Source organism: Pseudophryne corroboree, chromosome 3, assembly GCF_028390025.1.
Source record: "Pseudophryne corroboree isolate aPseCor3 chromosome 3, aPseCor3.hap2, whole genome shotgun sequence".
NCBI lineage: Eukaryota > Metazoa > Chordata > Amphibia > Anura > Myobatrachidae > Pseudophryne > Pseudophryne corroboree.
The window spans coordinates 298,974,006-298,991,688 of NC_086446.1; positions in this window are offsets into that span (position 1 = coordinate 298,974,006).

The following is a 17,683-nucleotide window of genomic DNA, read 5'->3' on the forward strand; positions in this document are numbered from 1 at the left end:
AGTTGTCCCACTAATTCTTTCTAATCCCTCCCCCCAGGCACCTAGTTTTTAATCTCCTCCAACCTTCTAACCATCCTTCCCCCCAGCACCGCTGCCCCCTCCTCATTCAGGTGCAATCCATCGACCAAAAGGATGGCGCCTGACTGAGAAGTCTGCCCAATGTTTTAAGAACACAAACCCCTCCTTCCTACATCAGTCTCTAAGCCACACATTTACCTCCCTAATATCCCTCTGCCTTCCTGGACTAGCGCGTGGCACAGGTAATATTTCAGAGAATATTACACTAGATGTCCTTGCCTTTAATTTTTGGCCTAGGTCCCTATAATCTTTCTTAAGGACTTCCCACCTACTTTGTTGTTGGTGCCAACGTGCACCAAGACCACCGGGTCGTTCTCAGCCCCTCTCAACAATATTTCTACCCGGTCCGCAATGTGCCGTACCCGAGCACCCGGGAGACAGCAGACTGTACGGCGATCACGGTCCCGATAGCAGATTGCCCTATCTGTCTTCCTGATAATAGAATCCCCTACCACCACAATTTGACTAGGTACCTCACTTTCTTTTTTTCCCTTTGTCCTGGCGGGACCGCTTCTCTGGTTGCTAGAGGGACAGTATCCTCCAGTGCCATCATTTCCTCACTGCTAACCCCAGAATCTTCACCCAGTCGGGCAATTTATTGGGGTTTGGCAGGTCGGAGATGTCCTGTCTCCCCCTCCCCCTCTTCTTCTTCTTTCTAACCCAGCTTGCTACCTGATTGTCCTCGTCCTCGACTACCGGTTGCTCTGCCTGCAACTCCTCCACCGTTCTATCTAAGCTCAGTTCGAGATTGTGAATACTCCTCAGTCGCGTAATGGTTTGCTCTAGATCATTTACCTGGGCTTCCAGGGCAACCATTCGTGTACACCTCGCGCAGATGTATTCACACTGGGCCGGTTGCTCCAGGTGCGCATACATCATGCACGACATGCACTGAGTGAGATTACCAACCACGGACTCTCCCATTTTGTCTAAAAACTCTAACTCCCTGTACCTTTATAAAAACAATACAATATAATACAAAAAATACCGACTATGTATTACAATACAAATAGTAAAGACTATGCTACATAACACAATACTATAGCCTAGCTGTGGAAAGAGATAATTTTCAACACAGTAAAGTAATTGGTAATGCAATGTATAATGTATAAGAGTAAATCAATGGAAAACAGTAAAAAAAAAAAGTGGAGATGAAAAAAAAATAGTGTTTAAGAGATGTTGTAGCACCCTCCTGATCGGCTGTGTGCTCCTGTACTGTCTGACAGGCGGCACACGGCAGTGTTACAATGTAGCGCCTATGCGCTCCATTGTAACCAATGGTGGGAACTTTGTAGTCAGCGGTTGACCGAAAGTGACCTCACCGCTGACCACAAAGTTCCCACCATTGGTTACAATGGAGCGCATAGGCGCTGCATTGTAACACTGCCGCGTGCTGCCTGTCAGTCAGTACAGGAGCACACAGCCGATCAGGAGGGTGCTACAACGTGGCGATCCCTGATTGGCTGAAGAAACCCACTTAGACATCAGTCAGAGTGGGTTTCTGGCATTCGGGGAAAGGGGACCCATGTGAAAACATGGGTCCCCTTTCAGTGCGTGGCTCGGCTCTCCGTTTTTTTTTTTTAATCAAGTACGTGGATTACAAAAGGATTATCCGAGGAGCCTGGTACCCTGGATCTGGTGAGTAGAATTTATTCAACAGGTACCACATGGATTCTACTGGAGAAGAGGACCGACCCTCGTGTGAACATAAGGTAAGTATGTATGTATGTTTGTGTGGATGCATGTAATAAAACTTTACTTTCAAGGTGTGTGTGTATTGTCTTTTTTTGGGTATTTTTTTAGTAGTAGTACTACAGGTACCAGCGGGCCCGTTTTTCCGCCGCATGCTGGTACTTGTGGTTCTCCAAGTACCAGCATGCGGGGGAGGCTTGCTGGGCCTTGTAGTACTGCTACTAAAAACAATATCTTTTCATTTTCACAAAAGGCTATCAGCCCCCCATCCGCAGCCAATTGGATGGGGGGGACAGCCTCAGGCTTCACCCCTGGCCCTTGGGTGGCTGGGGGGGGACCCCTTATTTGAAGGGGTCCCCACTCCCCCAGGGTACCCCGGCCAGGGGTGACTAGTTGGATTTTTGATGCCACTGCCGCAGGGCACTATATAAAAGTGACCCCCGGCTGTGGCATTATCTGTCCAGCTAGTAGAGCCCGGTGCTGGTTTTAAAAATACGGGGGACCCCTACTCTTTTTGTCCCCCGTATTTTTGGAACCAGGACCAGGCGCAGAGCCCGATGCTGGTTGCTTAAATATGGGGGAACCCCTGTCAATTTTTTCCCCATATTTCTGCAACCAGGATCGGCTCAAAGAGCCCGAGGCTGGTTATGCTTAGGAGGGGGGACCCCACGCAATTTTTTTAAAGAAAATAACCACTTTCCCACCCCTTCCCACTGATATACATGCACGGATCTCATGGATCCCTGCATGCCTATACAATCACGGATTAACAAAGCAGGTCTGTTTTTTTTAGCACTTTTTTACAAGTTGTAATTTTTCACGGCAGTGTTTTTATTTTTTTTTGCTTTGCACTTCTTAGTAAATTACCGAGATTCATACTTAAACAGCCGCGTTTTGACCGATGGTGTATTCATTCGTAATTTTTTTCTTGGACTTCCAAAAAATTACGAATGCCCTCATCACTGCCGTGATTATTGCTTAGTAAATTACCGAGATGACACTTTGATGAAAAAACGGCATCTCGGTCAAAATCGGGACCTTAGTAAATATACCCCATTGGGCGCTTTTCAGATATAAAAGATTCTTGTGGTCGGTAAGTATAGTAATTGAATGAGAAGCTCCCTCCAACAGATATCTCCACTCCTCTAGAGCGAGCTTGATGGCTAGCAACTCCTGGTCGCCAATGGCATAGTTGCGCTCAGCTGGGGAGAACTTCCGGGAGAAGAAACTGCAAGGATGTAGATGGCCATCTTTAGCCCTCTGGGATAACACCGCTCCTACTCCAACGGAGGAGGCATCCACCTCTAAGGTGAAAGGAGAGTCGATGTCGGGCTGTTTCAGAACTGGTGCAGAGATGAAACGTTGCTTTAGGAGATGAAAAGCTTGCGTAGCTTCTTCAGACCACTTGGACGGGTTAGCACCCTTCTTGGTTAATGCAGTGATAGGCGCCACAATGGTGGAAAAGTCTCGTATAAACTTTCTGTAATAATTGGCGAACCCTAAGAACCTCTGGACCCCTTTGAGGGTTAAGGGTATCTGCCAATTCTGGATTGCTTGTAGTTTCTCAGGATCCATCTCTAGTCCAGAACCGGACACAATGTAACCTAGAAACGGAATGGATTTAACTTCAAAAACACATTTCTCCAATTTGCAATAGAGATGATTGACACGGAGACGGGACAGAACCTCCTTTACCCAAAAACGATGTTCCTCTAGATTATTTGTAAAGATGAGGATATCATCTAGATATACCACGACATGGCGGTATAAGATGTCTCTGAAGATCTCATTGACGAAATGCTGGAAGACAGCTGGAGCATTACTCAATCCGAAGGGCATGACGAGGTACTCATAATGTCCATCACGGGTGTTAAAGGCGGTCTTCCACTCGTCACCCTCACGGATCCGGATGAGATTGTAGGCACCCCTCAAATCCAACTTTGTAAAGATGGTTGCTCCGCTGACTCTATCGAAGAGCTCTGTAATCAAGGGTAAAGGATACCGGTTCTTGACGGTAATGTTGTTCAGACCTCTGTAGTCGATGCACGGCCGCAGACCACCGTCTTTCTTCTTAACGAAGAAGAAGCCTGCGCCAGCTGGAGAAGAAGAAGGTCGGATAAAACCCTTCGCCAGGTTCTCTTTGATGTATTCCTCCATGGAGTGCGTCTCAGGCAGAGACAACGGATAAGTTCGGCCTCGAGGTGGAACCTTCCCTGGAATGAGATCAATTGGGCAGTCCCATTCTCTATGAGGAGGAAGGATATCAGCAGAAGCTTTACTGAACACGTCCGTGTAGTCTTGATATGGAGGAGGTGGAACATCAGATGACCTGGGGAAAGAAGAACAAACAGGAAGCACTTTAGACAAACAGGTCTCAGCACAGGAGGGACCCCATGCTAGTATCTGTGTAGTCGTCCAGTCAATCGATCGATTGTGGAGGCGGAGCCATGGAAGGCCCAAAACCACTGGATGTGTGGCTCTTGGAATCACTAGGAAGGAAATAAATTCTGCATGAAGAACTCCCACTCTCAGACGAACTGGTAGAGTCCTTAGAGAAATAACTGCATCAAATATCTTGCTGCCATCCACGGCAGTCAAGGAGATGGACGAGGAAAGTCTCTCGGTGGGTAGGGACCACCGTTTAACATAAGCTTCGGTTATGAAATTCCCAGCTGCTCCGGAATCAAGGAGGGCAATGACGTTCCTGTAACGTTGAGCAATTTGAAGCGAGACTGGGAGATTACAATCACGAGGAGATGGAGAGGAGAGCATTACTCCTAGCCGGCCCTCTCCTTGGCGAGCTAGGACTTGAAGTCCCGGACGTTTGGGACAGGCATTGATTGCGTGAGACGGAGCTGCACAGTAGAGACAGAGGAACTCGGAAAGACGTCTTCGGTGCTCAGCAGGGGATAGACGGGAACGACCAATTTGCATGGGCTCATCTTCGGACGGAGACGGTTGACGAGGAGGAGGAGCAGAAGATTTTGGAGTGGATGACCTTCCCCGCTCAATTGCTCTTTTGCTGAACCGTAGATCAACCTTCGTGCATAATGAAATTAGCTCATCCAACTTAGAGGGCAAGTCTCTGGTAGCTAACTCATCCTTGATGCGCTCAGATAAGCCATGCCAGAATGCAGCATACAGGGCCTCGTCGTTCCATGCCAGTTCGGATGCCAGGATTTGGAACTGTATTAGATACTGTCCCACAGTACGTGTTCCCTGGCGTAAACGGAGAATCTCGGATGAAGCAGAGGTTACCTGGCCTGGCTCGTCGAAGATGCGCCTGAATGTTGCCACAAAGTCAGTATAGGAGGACAGCAGGGGATCAGACTTCTCCCATAAAGGTGATGCCCAGTCAAGGCAATTTTAGTACGGTCACAGGGGAAATTGCCAGGTTGAAGCTCAAAATGGATTTCGCATTGGTTGAGAAATCCCCTGCAGAACCTTGGAGATCCGTAAAATTTTGCTGGCGTTGGAAGATGAAGACGTGGAATGGAAATGGGCAAGGTGGGTGGGGTTACAGCTGGTGTCACTGTGGTGGACGCACCGGACGTGTCAGGTTCATGGAGGGTCGTTTGAATCCCATCCAGCCGCGTATAGAGATCCTGGAGACAGCAGATGATATGGCCTTGTGCAGCCTCCTGATGTTCAAGTCGGGCTGCCAGTTCTTGCATCGGCCTAGCCGCTTGATCCTGGTCTCCGACTGGATTCATATGGTCAGTGCTTACTGTCACAACTGAGGGTTTTAGCTGACAGGAGGAAGCCTCAGTTGTAGGGGCTGAGAGGAACTTAAACCGGGGAGGTTTAATCAGACCCCTGGACATGTAAGTGTTAAAGGAAACCCGAAGGTGTGACCATGACAACCAGGTAAAAGTAAATTAAAAGTTTATTGACAAACTCCGTGTAACAGACAGCAAATGATGACAACGGCAATTAATATAATTCCTGGAACACTTTGACCATGGAAGGTGTAACAGAGCACTGGTAGGTTAAGAACAGCTGTTAAAGTCCTTGATGGAAAAACCTTACCAGGCCTGGCTGTAGTAGTGCAGATAACCAAGGAACATGCCAGTAGATGGAATAAATGAAGCTGGTAACTTGAGTAAGCTGTTGTATTTGCTGGATAGAACCAGCCAGGTGGTAAGACACGGAGTGGATGCTGAATGGGATCAGCCAGGTGATAAAGTCACTGAGTGAATGCTGGATGGAACCAGCCAGGTGATGAAACACGGAGTGAATACTGTAAGATGCTAGGGAGCGTGGAAACAGAGGAGTTGAAGGATTGTTACCGGTGGTAGTGGATACTGCTGGTAAGTAGGAATCCGCTGGAACAACACCGGCACTTTAAGGATACTGGAATCTGCTGGAAGCAGATGAGTTAATAGCTGGAAGCTGGAACAGCCACGGAGGACTGCAGAGTCAGGCTGCACCGCAGGATGGTAGGCAGGTGCGGATCTCTTAGTGGATGCTGGAGACAGGAGCTGGAACCTGGAAAACAACCACAGGAGAGAGAGACTGGAACAAGGTATGACAAACAAAGCACTGACGACTTCCTGGCCCAGGCACAGGATACTTATACCTGCAGAAATGCAAGCATTGGCTGGGCAATTATGCAGATTTCCAGAGGCAGTGGATTGGTGGAACTGAGACATGTGATTGGATCCAACATGGCTGCGCCCATGTTAGAACTTGGAGGGAAAGCTGGTTTGGAAACCATGTGGAAACATAACAGTAATGGCGGCGCCGGACGCAGAGGACAGGAGACGCCATGCAGGATTTAAACATAGCGCCGCTGTGACAGCGTCTCAGCGTGACAGGAGGGATATGCAGAATGTGGACACAGATGAGATCCGGCCTTGGAACGCTGAGCCAGCCTCAGGAGACATCTGAAAGGCAAGTAATGGCGTCTAGATACCCGGATCGTGACAAGAGTTTTGGGTTTGGAGCACTGCCTTTGATAACAGCTGGACAGAAGTTCAGGATTACCAGCGATCTGGCTTGCCAAGCGTGTCCATCACAGGCAGTGCACTAAACAAGGCTGTTTCCATGACATGCAAGTTCCATTGTGCTTCACACAACAGACACAATCATACACAATATACAAGTATCACAGATCAAATCAATTAGCAGTATGCTTGTGCATCTCAGTAACATTGCATTGCGACAAAGATGCATTTTTTACAAAAAAGATGGCTGACGCTAGCACATCTGTGCGGGACCTGGTGGCTCACTAGTGCTAGAGATACCGTAAATGTGGAAATGAATATGAATGAACTATTTTTAATAGAAGTTGATTTACTTGTAATCAATTGCAACCAAAAAGAGCATTTAATTAATGGATTACTAAATATTAAGTGTGTTTACCGGGCCATTTTTCGGGTTTTGTGTTTTGGTTTTGGATCTGGATCTCCTTCGTGTTTTGGATCTGGATTGGTTTTGTCAAAACCACACTTGCGGGTTTTGGTTTTGGATCTATTAACCTTAATAACATTCATTTCCACTCATTTCTAGACTATTCTGAACACCTCACAGCTCAAATATACACTGCTCAAAAAAATAAAGGGAACACTAAAATAACACATCCTAGATCTGAATGAATGAAATATTCTTATTAAATACTTTGTTCTTTACATAGTTGAATGTGCTGACAACAAAATCACACAAAAATTATCAATGGAAATCAAATTTATTAACCCATGGAGGTCTGGATTTGGAGTCACACTCAAAATTAAAGTGGAAAAACACACTACAGGCTGATCCAACTTTGATGTAATGTCCTTAAAACAAGTCAAAATGAGGCTCAGTAGTGTGTGTGGCCTCCACGTGCCTGTATGACCTCCCTACAACGCCTGGGCATGCTCCTGATGAGGTGGCAGATGGTCTCCTGAGGGATCTCCTCCCAGACCTGGACTAAAGCATCCGCCAACTCCTGGACAGTCTGTGGTGCAACGTGGCGTTGGTGGATGGAGCGAGACATGATGTCCCAGATGTGCTCAATTAGATTCAGGTCTGGGGAACGGGTGTGCCAGTCCATAGCATCAATGCCTTTGTCTTTCAGGAACTGCTGACACACTCCAGCCACATGAGGTCTAGCATTGTCTTGCATTAGGAGGAACCCAGGGCCAACCGCACCAGCATATGGTCTTACAAGGGGTCTGAAGATCTCATCTTGGTACCTAATGGCAGTCAGGCTACCTCTGGCGAGCACATGGAGGGCTGTGCGACCCCCCAAAGAAATGCCACCCCACACCATTACTGATCCACTGCCAAACCGGTCATGCTGGAGGATGTTGCAGGCAGCAGAACGTTCTCCTTGGCGTCTCCAGACTCTGTCACGTCTTTCACATGTGCTCAGTGAGAACCTGCTTTCATCTGTGAAGAGCACAGGGCGCCAGTGGCTAATTTGCTAATCTTGGTGTTCTCTGGCAAATGCCAAATGTCCTGCACGGTGTTGGGCTGTAAGCACAACCCCCACCTGTGGACGTCGGGCCCCTTATACCACCCTCATGGAGTCTGTTTCTGATCGTTTGAGTAGACACATGCACATTTGTGGCTTGCTGGAGGTCATTTTGCAGGGCTCTGCTCCTCCTGTTCTGCCTTGCACAAAGGTGGAGGTAGCGGTCCTGCTGCTGGGTTGTTGCCCCTTCTACGGCCTCCTCCACATCTCCTGATGTACTGGCCTGTCTACTGGTAGCGCCTCCATGCTCTGGACACTACGCTGACAGACACAGCAAACCTTCTTGCCACAGCTCGCATTGATGTGCCATCCTGGAAGAGCTGCACTACCTGAGCCACTTGTGTGGGTTGTAGACTCCATCTCATGCTACCACTAGAGTGAAAGCACTGCCAGCTTTCAAAAGTGACCAAAACATCAGCCAGAAAGCATAGGAGCTGAGAAGTGGTCTGTGGTCACCACCTGCAGAACAACTCCTTTATTGGGGGTGTCTTGCTAATTGCCTATAATTTCCACCTGATGTCTATTCCATTTGCACAACAGCATGTGAAATTGATTGTCAATCAGTGTTGCTTCCTAAGTGGACAGTTTGATTTCACAGAAGTGTGATTGACTTGGAGTTACATTGTGTTGTTTAAGTGTTCCCTTTATTTTTTTGAGCAGTATAGTTTATATCCAGTTTAGGCAAAAAGGTTGCACCAAGGTAGCTGGATGGAGCAGCGGTAGCCCTTAGATGTACAGATGGAGCCTCCATTATTCAGGCACTTTATGTGAGTAGGTGCGCCCGCCTGGGCGCACCTAGTCACTGTGAGTATCTCCGTCTGGATGGGCACGCTTGCCCGGACAGAGATGCGCCCCATTCGCTTGAATGGAGAGCATCTCCGTCTGCACGCCCAGACAGAGCCACTCTGAATGTGAGCGTCTCTGTACACACCCGGCCTGACTAGATGGACGGATCGCCTAGCCACGCCGGGAGTTCATGCTGCACCTTGGTCAGGTGAGATGACGAGGCTCCAACTGTATATAATGGGAGGACAAAATATAAAAAATAGGATTTTAATTACCTACCGGTAAATCCTTTTCTCGTAGTTCGTAGAGGATGCTGGGGTCCACATTAGTACCATGGGGTATAGATGGGTCCACTAGGAGCCACTGGCACTTTAAGGGTTTGAGAGTGTGGGCTGGCTCCTCCCTCTATGCCCCTCCTACCAGACTCAGTATAGGAACTGTGCCTGAGGAGACGGACAACTTCAAGAGAAGGATTTTACACAGATAGTGGCGAGAGTCACACCAGCTTACACATACAAGGCAAACCAAGCTAACAGCTTGAAAACTCAGCAACGGCTGAACAAGACTACTTAACCAAGTAACAAACAGTACTTAACCAAGAACAAAGCAGTACTGAACTAAGTAACAACAGCAGGATCATGAAGCACTGGGCGGGCGCTTAGCATTCTCTACAGACTACGAGAAAAGGGTTTACCGGTAGGTAATTAAAATCCTATTTTATTTTAAGTCCTAGAGGATGCTGGGGTCCACATTAGTACCATGGGGATGTACCAAAGCTCCCACGATGAGAGGGAGAGCATGGAGGCTCCTGCAGAACTGATTGACCAAACTTCAGGTCCTCAGAGGCCAAAGTATCAAACTTGTAGAACTTAGTAAATGTGTTCAACCCAGACCAAGTAACCGCTCGGCAAAGCTGTAAAGCCGAGACACCCCGGGCAGCCGCCTAGGAAGAACCCACTTTACGAGTAGAGTGGGCTTTAACTGATGTAGGACACGGCAATCCTGCCATAAAATACGCATGCTGGATAATGTACCCGATCCAGCGAGAGATAGTCTGCTTAGACGCAGGACACCCAAGTTTCTTGGGATCACACAGGACAAACAAAGAGTCCGATTTTCTGTGATGAGTAGTCCTCTTCACATAGATTTTCAGAGCCCTTACAACATCCAAGGACTTTGGTGAAATTGAGGAGTCAGTAGCAACTGGCACCAATATAGATGGTTGATATGAAATGCCGACACAACCATTGGAAGGAACTGCTGGCGTGTCCGGAGCTCAGCTCTATCTTCATGGAAGATCAAGTAGGGGCTCTTACAAGACAAAGCCCCCAACTCCGACACACGTCTAGCAGAAGCTAAGGCCAACAAAGTGACAGCCTTCCACATGAGAAACTTGACCTCAACCTTTGGTAGAGGTTCGAACCAATCCGATTGGAGGAACTGTAACACCATGTTAAGATCCCAGGGCGCCGTAGGTGGCACAAAGGGAGGCTGGATGTGCAGAACCCCTTTCAAAAAAGTCTGAACCTCAGGGAGGAAAGACAACTGTTTCTGGAAGAAAATGGATAGGGCCAAAATCTGAACCTTCACGGATCCCAACCTCAGGCCCATATCCACACCAGCTTGTAGGAAGAGGAGAAACCATCCCAGTTGAAACTCCACCGCAGGAAATTTCTTGGACTCACACCAAGATAAATACTTTTTCAAAATGCGATGGCAATGTATAGACTTTACTCCTTTCCTAGCCTGTATAAGAGTAGGAATAACCTTGTTCAGAATACCCTTCTGAGCTAAGATCTGGCGTTCAACCTCCATGCCATCAAACGTAGCTGCGGTAAGTCTTGATAAGTGAACGGCCCCTGCTGCAGCAGGTCCTTCCGAAGAGGAAGAGTCCTCGGTTCTTCTAGCAGTAGATCCAGAAGATCCACGTACCAAGCTCTTCTTGGCCAGTCCGGAGCAACGAGGATTGCATGAACTCCTGTTCTCCTTATGAGCTGTAGAATTCTTGGAATTAGTGGAAGTGGAGGAAACATGTACACCGACTGGAAGAGCCACGGAGTTACCAGGGCGTCCACCGCCACTGCCTGCAGGTCTCTTGACCTGGAGAAATACCTCCAAAGTTTTTTGTTGAGGCGGGAGGCCATCATGTCTATTTGAGAAAACCCCCCCAAAGAGTTGTCACCTCCGTGAACACCTCTAGATGGAGGTCCCACTCTTCTGGATGGAGATTGTGTCTGCAGAGGAAGTCCGCTTCCCAGTTGTCCACTCCCGGAATGAAGATTGCTGACAGTGCCACCGCGTGCTTATCTGCCCAGAGGATGATTTTTGTTACCTCTGACATTGCAGCTCTGCTCTTCGTCCCGCCTTTGTTGGTTTATGTAGGCCACTGTCGTCACATTGTCCGAATGAACCTGAATGGCCTGATCTTTCAGAAGATGTGCCACTTGTAGAAGACTGTTGTACACAGCTCTTAGTTCCAGAATGTTTATTGGAAGACTGGATTCCAAGCTTGACCACCTTCCTTGGAAGGTTTCCCCTTGAGTGACTGTGCCCCAGACCTCGAGACTTGCATCCATGGTTAGAAGGATCCAGTCCTGAATCCCAAACTTGTGGCCCTCCAGAAGGTGAGGCATTTGAAGCCACCAGAGGAGTGAAATCCTTTCTTTTGGCGACAGGCATATCCTCAGGTGCATGTGTAGATGAGAACCCGACCACTTGTCTAGGAGATCCAACTGGAAGGATCGAGCACCTTCCAAACTGCCGAGCCTCGTAAGAGGCAACCATCTTCCTCAGAAGACAAATGCACTGATAAATCGATACCCAGGCTGGCTTCAGGACATCCCGGACCATTGATTGTATCACCAACGCTTTCTCCACCGGTAGAAACAACCTCTGCACTTCCGTGTTGAGGATCATCCCCAGAAAAGACAATCTCCTTCTCGGCTTCAAATGTGACTTTGGAAGGTTCAGCATTCAACCATGGACCCTGAGGAGATGAGTTGTGAGTTCAATGGACTGCAAGAGCTTATCCCTGGATGACACCTTTATCAGCAGGTCATCCAGGTATGGAATTATGTTCACTCCCTGTCTGCGGAGAACCATTATCTCTGCTATCACCTTGGTGAACACACTTGGTGCCGTGGAGAGACCGAATGGCAGAGCCTGAAACTGATAGTGACTGTCTAACAATGAAAATCTGAGATAAGCCTGGTTCGGAGGCCAAATCGGAATGTGGAGATACACATCCTTGATATCTAAGGATACCAGAAACTCCCCCTCCTCCAGACGTGAGATCACTGCTCTCAGAGACTCCATTTTGAATTTGAACTCCCTTAGATAAGGGTTTAACGATTTCAAGTTCAAAATTGGTCTGACCGAACCATCCGGTTTTGGTACCACAAAAAGGTTTGAATAGTAACCCACATTGTGCATATGAGGTGGAACTGGGACAATGACCTCTGACCTTTCCAATTTCTGGATAGCTTCCAGTAGCACAGTTCTGTCTGTCAGTAAAGCTGGCAAGCCTGATTTGAAGAATCGGTGAGGTGGGGTCTCTTGAAACTCCAGTCTGTATCCCTGGGACACAATATCCTGTACCCAGGGATACAGGTCGGACATCACCCAGACGTCTGAGTCTCGCCCCCACCAGCCCATCCTCCAGGCTGCGTGGTCCACTGTCATGCTGAGGATTTTGTGGTACCAGAAGCAATCTTCTGGTCCTGGGTGCCTGCGGGTGCAGGCTTTTTAGATTTTGCCCGCCCGCCTCTAAAAAAGGTGGTAGGAGGCTTGGACTTTTTTCTCTTAGCAGTCCGAAAGGACTGCGATGCCAATGAAGAAAAAGGTTTCTTCGTAGAAGGCGCAGCTGAGGAAAGAAAAGATGACTTACCCTTGGTTGCCGTGGAAATCCACACATCATATGCTTCCCCAAATAGAGCCTGACCTGTGTAGGGTAGGTTCTCCACACTTCTCCTGGATTCCGCATCTGCAGACCATTGGCGTAGCCAGAGTCCGCTGCGAGCTGAGACAGACATGGAAGATATTCTTGCAGTCAGCGTACCCAGGTCCTTCATGGGTTCCACCATGAATCCTGCAGAATCCTGTATGTTACGTAAAAATAATTCAATGTCACTTCTATCCAGTAAATACAAATCCTCTAGTAATGTGCCTGAACACTTTACTATAGCTTTAGAGATCCATGTGCAAGCAATAGTAGGCCGCAGCACCACCTTTGAAGCAGTGTATATATATTTGAGCGTAGTGTCAATTTTACGATCCGCCGGTTCCTTTAACGCGGTAGATCCAGGAACAGGTAAAACCACCTTTTTCGACAGTCTGGAGACAGACGCTTCAACCATGGGTGGGTTTTCCCATATTTTCCTATCTTCCTCAGGGAAGGGAAAAGCAACCAGAACCCTATTTGGGATCTGGAATTTTTCTCTGGGTTTTCCCAGGATTTTTAAAATAAAGCGTTTCATTCTTTAGATGCAGGGAAGGTTAGCAAGGCTTTCTTATTGTCTGTGAAGTAAGCCTCCTCAACCTGCTCAGGTGTTGTGTCAGTAATATTGAACTCATCTCTTATGGCCTCAATCACCAGCTGCCCCCCTTTTGTAAGGGATACCGCCCCCCTCAGCACATCCCCGGCACCGTCTGCTGTGTCATCTTGCATAATCTGGGCAAGTGCACGTTTCTGTGGGTATAAGCTAGGGGATTTTGAAGAAATAGGGACAGAACCTGAACAAACTGCCATAGATTTCTTTAAAACCTGAGTTTCAGTCTCAGTATGAGCTACCCTAGTAGAGATCTGAGAGATCATATCCTTAATAGAGGTTAACCATTCAGGCTCATTAATAGGTATCTGAGATAAGACATTGCATTCCTGTGCACATGGAATGGATTCTTCCTGAGAGGAAATGTCTTCTGCAGCAAAAGAAACAGAGGGGGTCATTCCGAGTTGATCGCTAGCTGCCGTTGTTCGCAGCGCAGCAATCAGGCAAAAAATCGTCAGTTCTGTGCATGCATATGGGGCGCACTCGCACTGCTGATCGTTGAGTGATTGACAGGAAGTGGGTGTTTCTGGGTGGTTACTGACCGTTTTTGGGGAGTGTGTGTAAAAATGCAGGCGTGCAAGATAAAAACGCAGGAGTGGCTGGAGAAACGGGGGAGTAGCTGGCCGAACGCAGGGCGTGTTTGTGACGTCAAAACAGGAACTAAACAGTCTGAAGTGTTCGCAAGGTAGGAGCAGGTCTGCAGCTGCTCTGAAACTGAAACTGCACAATTTTTTTTGTAGCAGCGCTGCGATCCTTTCGGTCGCACTTCTGCTAAGCTAAGATACACTCCCAGAGTGTAGCGGCTTAGCATTTGCACTGCTGCTAAAAGCAGCTAGCGAGCAAACAACTCGGAATGAGGGCCAGAGTCCCTAGACATGGCTATGTGAGACAACAACCACCCACACAAACAGGGAAATGTCAGACACAGTTTCCCCCCAAGTATGCCACAGAGAAACACAGAGATTGGAGCCAACCCACTCACAGCGCTTTCCTAGGTAGATACAATACCACTACCTGGCACTTACTGTGTACCTTAATAGACTTCACAGTATTTACACAGCCTCCCCCCCCCCCCCCTTCTACAACCCCCTGGTACCGCACAGGATAGCTGGAGTTGCTTGGAGGGACAGCTTTCCCTGTCAGCATCTCTGTAGAGGATCTGCTGGCAGGAAAATGGCAATGAACGCTGCTGGTTCTGCTCTGAGGAGAAGCTACGCCCCCTTACCATGGTGCTGCTTTCCGCTCTTCAGTGTTTTATACTGGCCTGAGGATTGTTGCTGGCAGTGTAACCAAGGTCTCTGACAGGCTTGCGACCAGTGTAGGGTATAGGCGCTGGCTCAGGGCGCACCTCACAGCACCGCACTATGTACCGCTGAGCCTTCGGAGTGCAGTTAATACTGCGCTCCTATCACGTTGCCGCCATCTTCACACCAGCTCCCCGCTTGCCAGGGGGGCCGGTGACTCACTCGCCACCGGAATCTTCTGGCTCTGTAAGGGCGGGGGGGGGGGGGGTGGCATGCTGCTGGGGCGGCTAACGATCATCACCCTCAGGTGCTCAGTGTCCTGTCAGCGGAGATAGTGGCTCAGACCCCTCCGGGCGGACACTATCCCCTCCCCTTAGTCCCACAAAGCAGGGAGGCTGCTGCCAGCAGCCTCCCTGTGCCTAAACAGCTCTTAGAAAAAAATAAAACAAAAGAAGCTCTGGGAGCTCCCCTAGCTGTGACCGCGGCTCCTCCAGGCACATTTTCTAAACTGAGTCTGCTAGGTGGGGCATAGAGGGAGGAGCCAGCCCACACTCTCAAACTCTTAAAGTGCCAGTGGCTCCTAGTGGACCCGCCTATACCCAGCATCCTCTAGGACGTAAGAGAAATAAGAATGTATTTAAAAAAATAAACTTTAGGCAAGTCTGAAGATTTCACTTCACAAAAAGATGATTAAGGCAAGGAAGAATAAAAGAAGATAATATTTTAGATTTCATTTATTTAATTTTAATGTAATTTTTTTTATTAATTAATTATTTTTTTTTAATTGGAATCAAATTCTTCATTTCCTTCAAGATATCTTAGATATGCAGAAAGTTCAGTATATGAGTTTTTTTTTTTTATTCATTTAATTTCAATTTAGCTAATTTATAATTATTATTAATAATATTAATTTGAATTAATTACAATGTGGTGATAAGAAGAGTTATGAAAATAGGACAATAAGTTATAATAAGAATATGAGCTACAAACACCACCCCCTGGAATGGACATAGCACGCCTGGATGTATTCTGGGAGGATACAGCACAAAATCTTTAAAAAAAAAAGAAAAAAAAGATGTCTTTTATTTTGGGTGGACTGACAGAACACCCTTAGATGGACAGAGCAGCTGCAGTCCCTGGATGTACACTGGGTTGACACAGCACAAAATATTAATTTAAATCAAAATATATGTATTATTTTTTATATCACACACTGCAATTACAGTGTCGCACAAATTAGTAAAAAATATGTAGAAGTATTTTTATATCACACACCAGCAGCTACAGTGTCGCACAAATGAATCAGAAATATTTATAATAATTACACACTGCAGTTGACTACACCAACATCATCGCACAATGCGTTTATGAGTAGGAAATAATATACTGTGGTCAGCAGACAGAGCACCCCTTTAAAACACGTAATAAAAATATATTTTTGCCTTTGGATCACACACAGAGGATATCTAGCAGTAGTATACGGCAGCTGCTGTACTAGTAGAGTGATGCACCAATAGAAATATATTTTTTGCTCTGCATCACACACAGAGGATATATAATAGTAGTGTACAGCAGCTGCAGTACTAGTAATCAGAGTGATGCACCAATTAAATATATTTTTGTCTTTGGATCACACACAGATATAGCAATAGTGTTAGTGAATGGCAGGCACAGTACTGAGTGACGCACCAATTAAATTAAATATATGTTTGGCTTTAGATCACACAGATATATATAGCAGTAGTGTACAGCAGTACACATCCCTTATAGACAGAGAACAACACCTGGTCCGTCCTATACACAGCCACAGTATGCTAGTGCAGTGCACTACTGTACTGTGCAGAGCCCTTCACAGTGACTGACTCAGCACACCTACACAAGCAGCACTACTCTCTCCTACCCCCCTCTGCTCTCTTCTGTCCCCTTTTACTCTCTCCTGCCCCCTTTGCTCTCTTCTGCCCCTTTCCTAACTACAACAGCACAGAAGGAACACGTCTTGTGCACTTTCCAAGTCCGGAGTGAAGATGGCGCCAATCACCTGGGACTTATACAGAATACAAAAGGCGCGAGATCAGGAGGATAATGACATTTTGCCTTTTTTTCGGATACTAGTTAGGCACGAAAACCCGAGCCTGACTCGGATACGGGCGCAGATCTCCAGGTTCGCGCGGGTTCGAGTCCCAGAGAACCGAACCCGCTCATCCCTACTAAATGTTAGTAAATTCTATAACAGTAGTCTATCTTAGCTGTGTGTGTGTCTTTTTTTCTTCAAAATACACATAAGTAGCACCAATTCATATTCACACAATGAATATATTTGAAACAAAACAAAATCGACCAGATTTTGTCTTTAAAAAACTGTAACTTTAAAACTCATGGCAAGTGACATTTCCAATCCATCAATGGGAATCACTATATCTTACGGCTCATCACATATCTAAATGCTACGTATAACCACTTGGAAATGCAATTTAAATTGCTGCATAGACTATGCCTGACACCAATATGAAGGGTTGATACAGCGCTGCAGGGTAAATGGGTCAGGGGATAAGGTGTTGGGTGTTAATGAGTAGCTACTGTATGTGTGTTTTAATAACTATGAATATGTCTATTTTTGCCCGGAGTGGGGAGAAAAGAAAGAAACCAAGCCATGATGGTGTACAGAGAATGCAGATTTATTGTGCAAACAGATACACAAATCCCTGCCTGTGCTCCCACAGCACTCCCTCTACTACACTTGTCACAGTGCCAGGGGGTACGTCACTGCTTCCTGCAGGAACATCGTCACCTGAGCTGTTCTAGGTTTGGTGACGTGCTTCAACTTTTTTGTTATAAGAACGTCATCAAGATAAGGTAATCCATGCTTCCTGAAAGTTGTC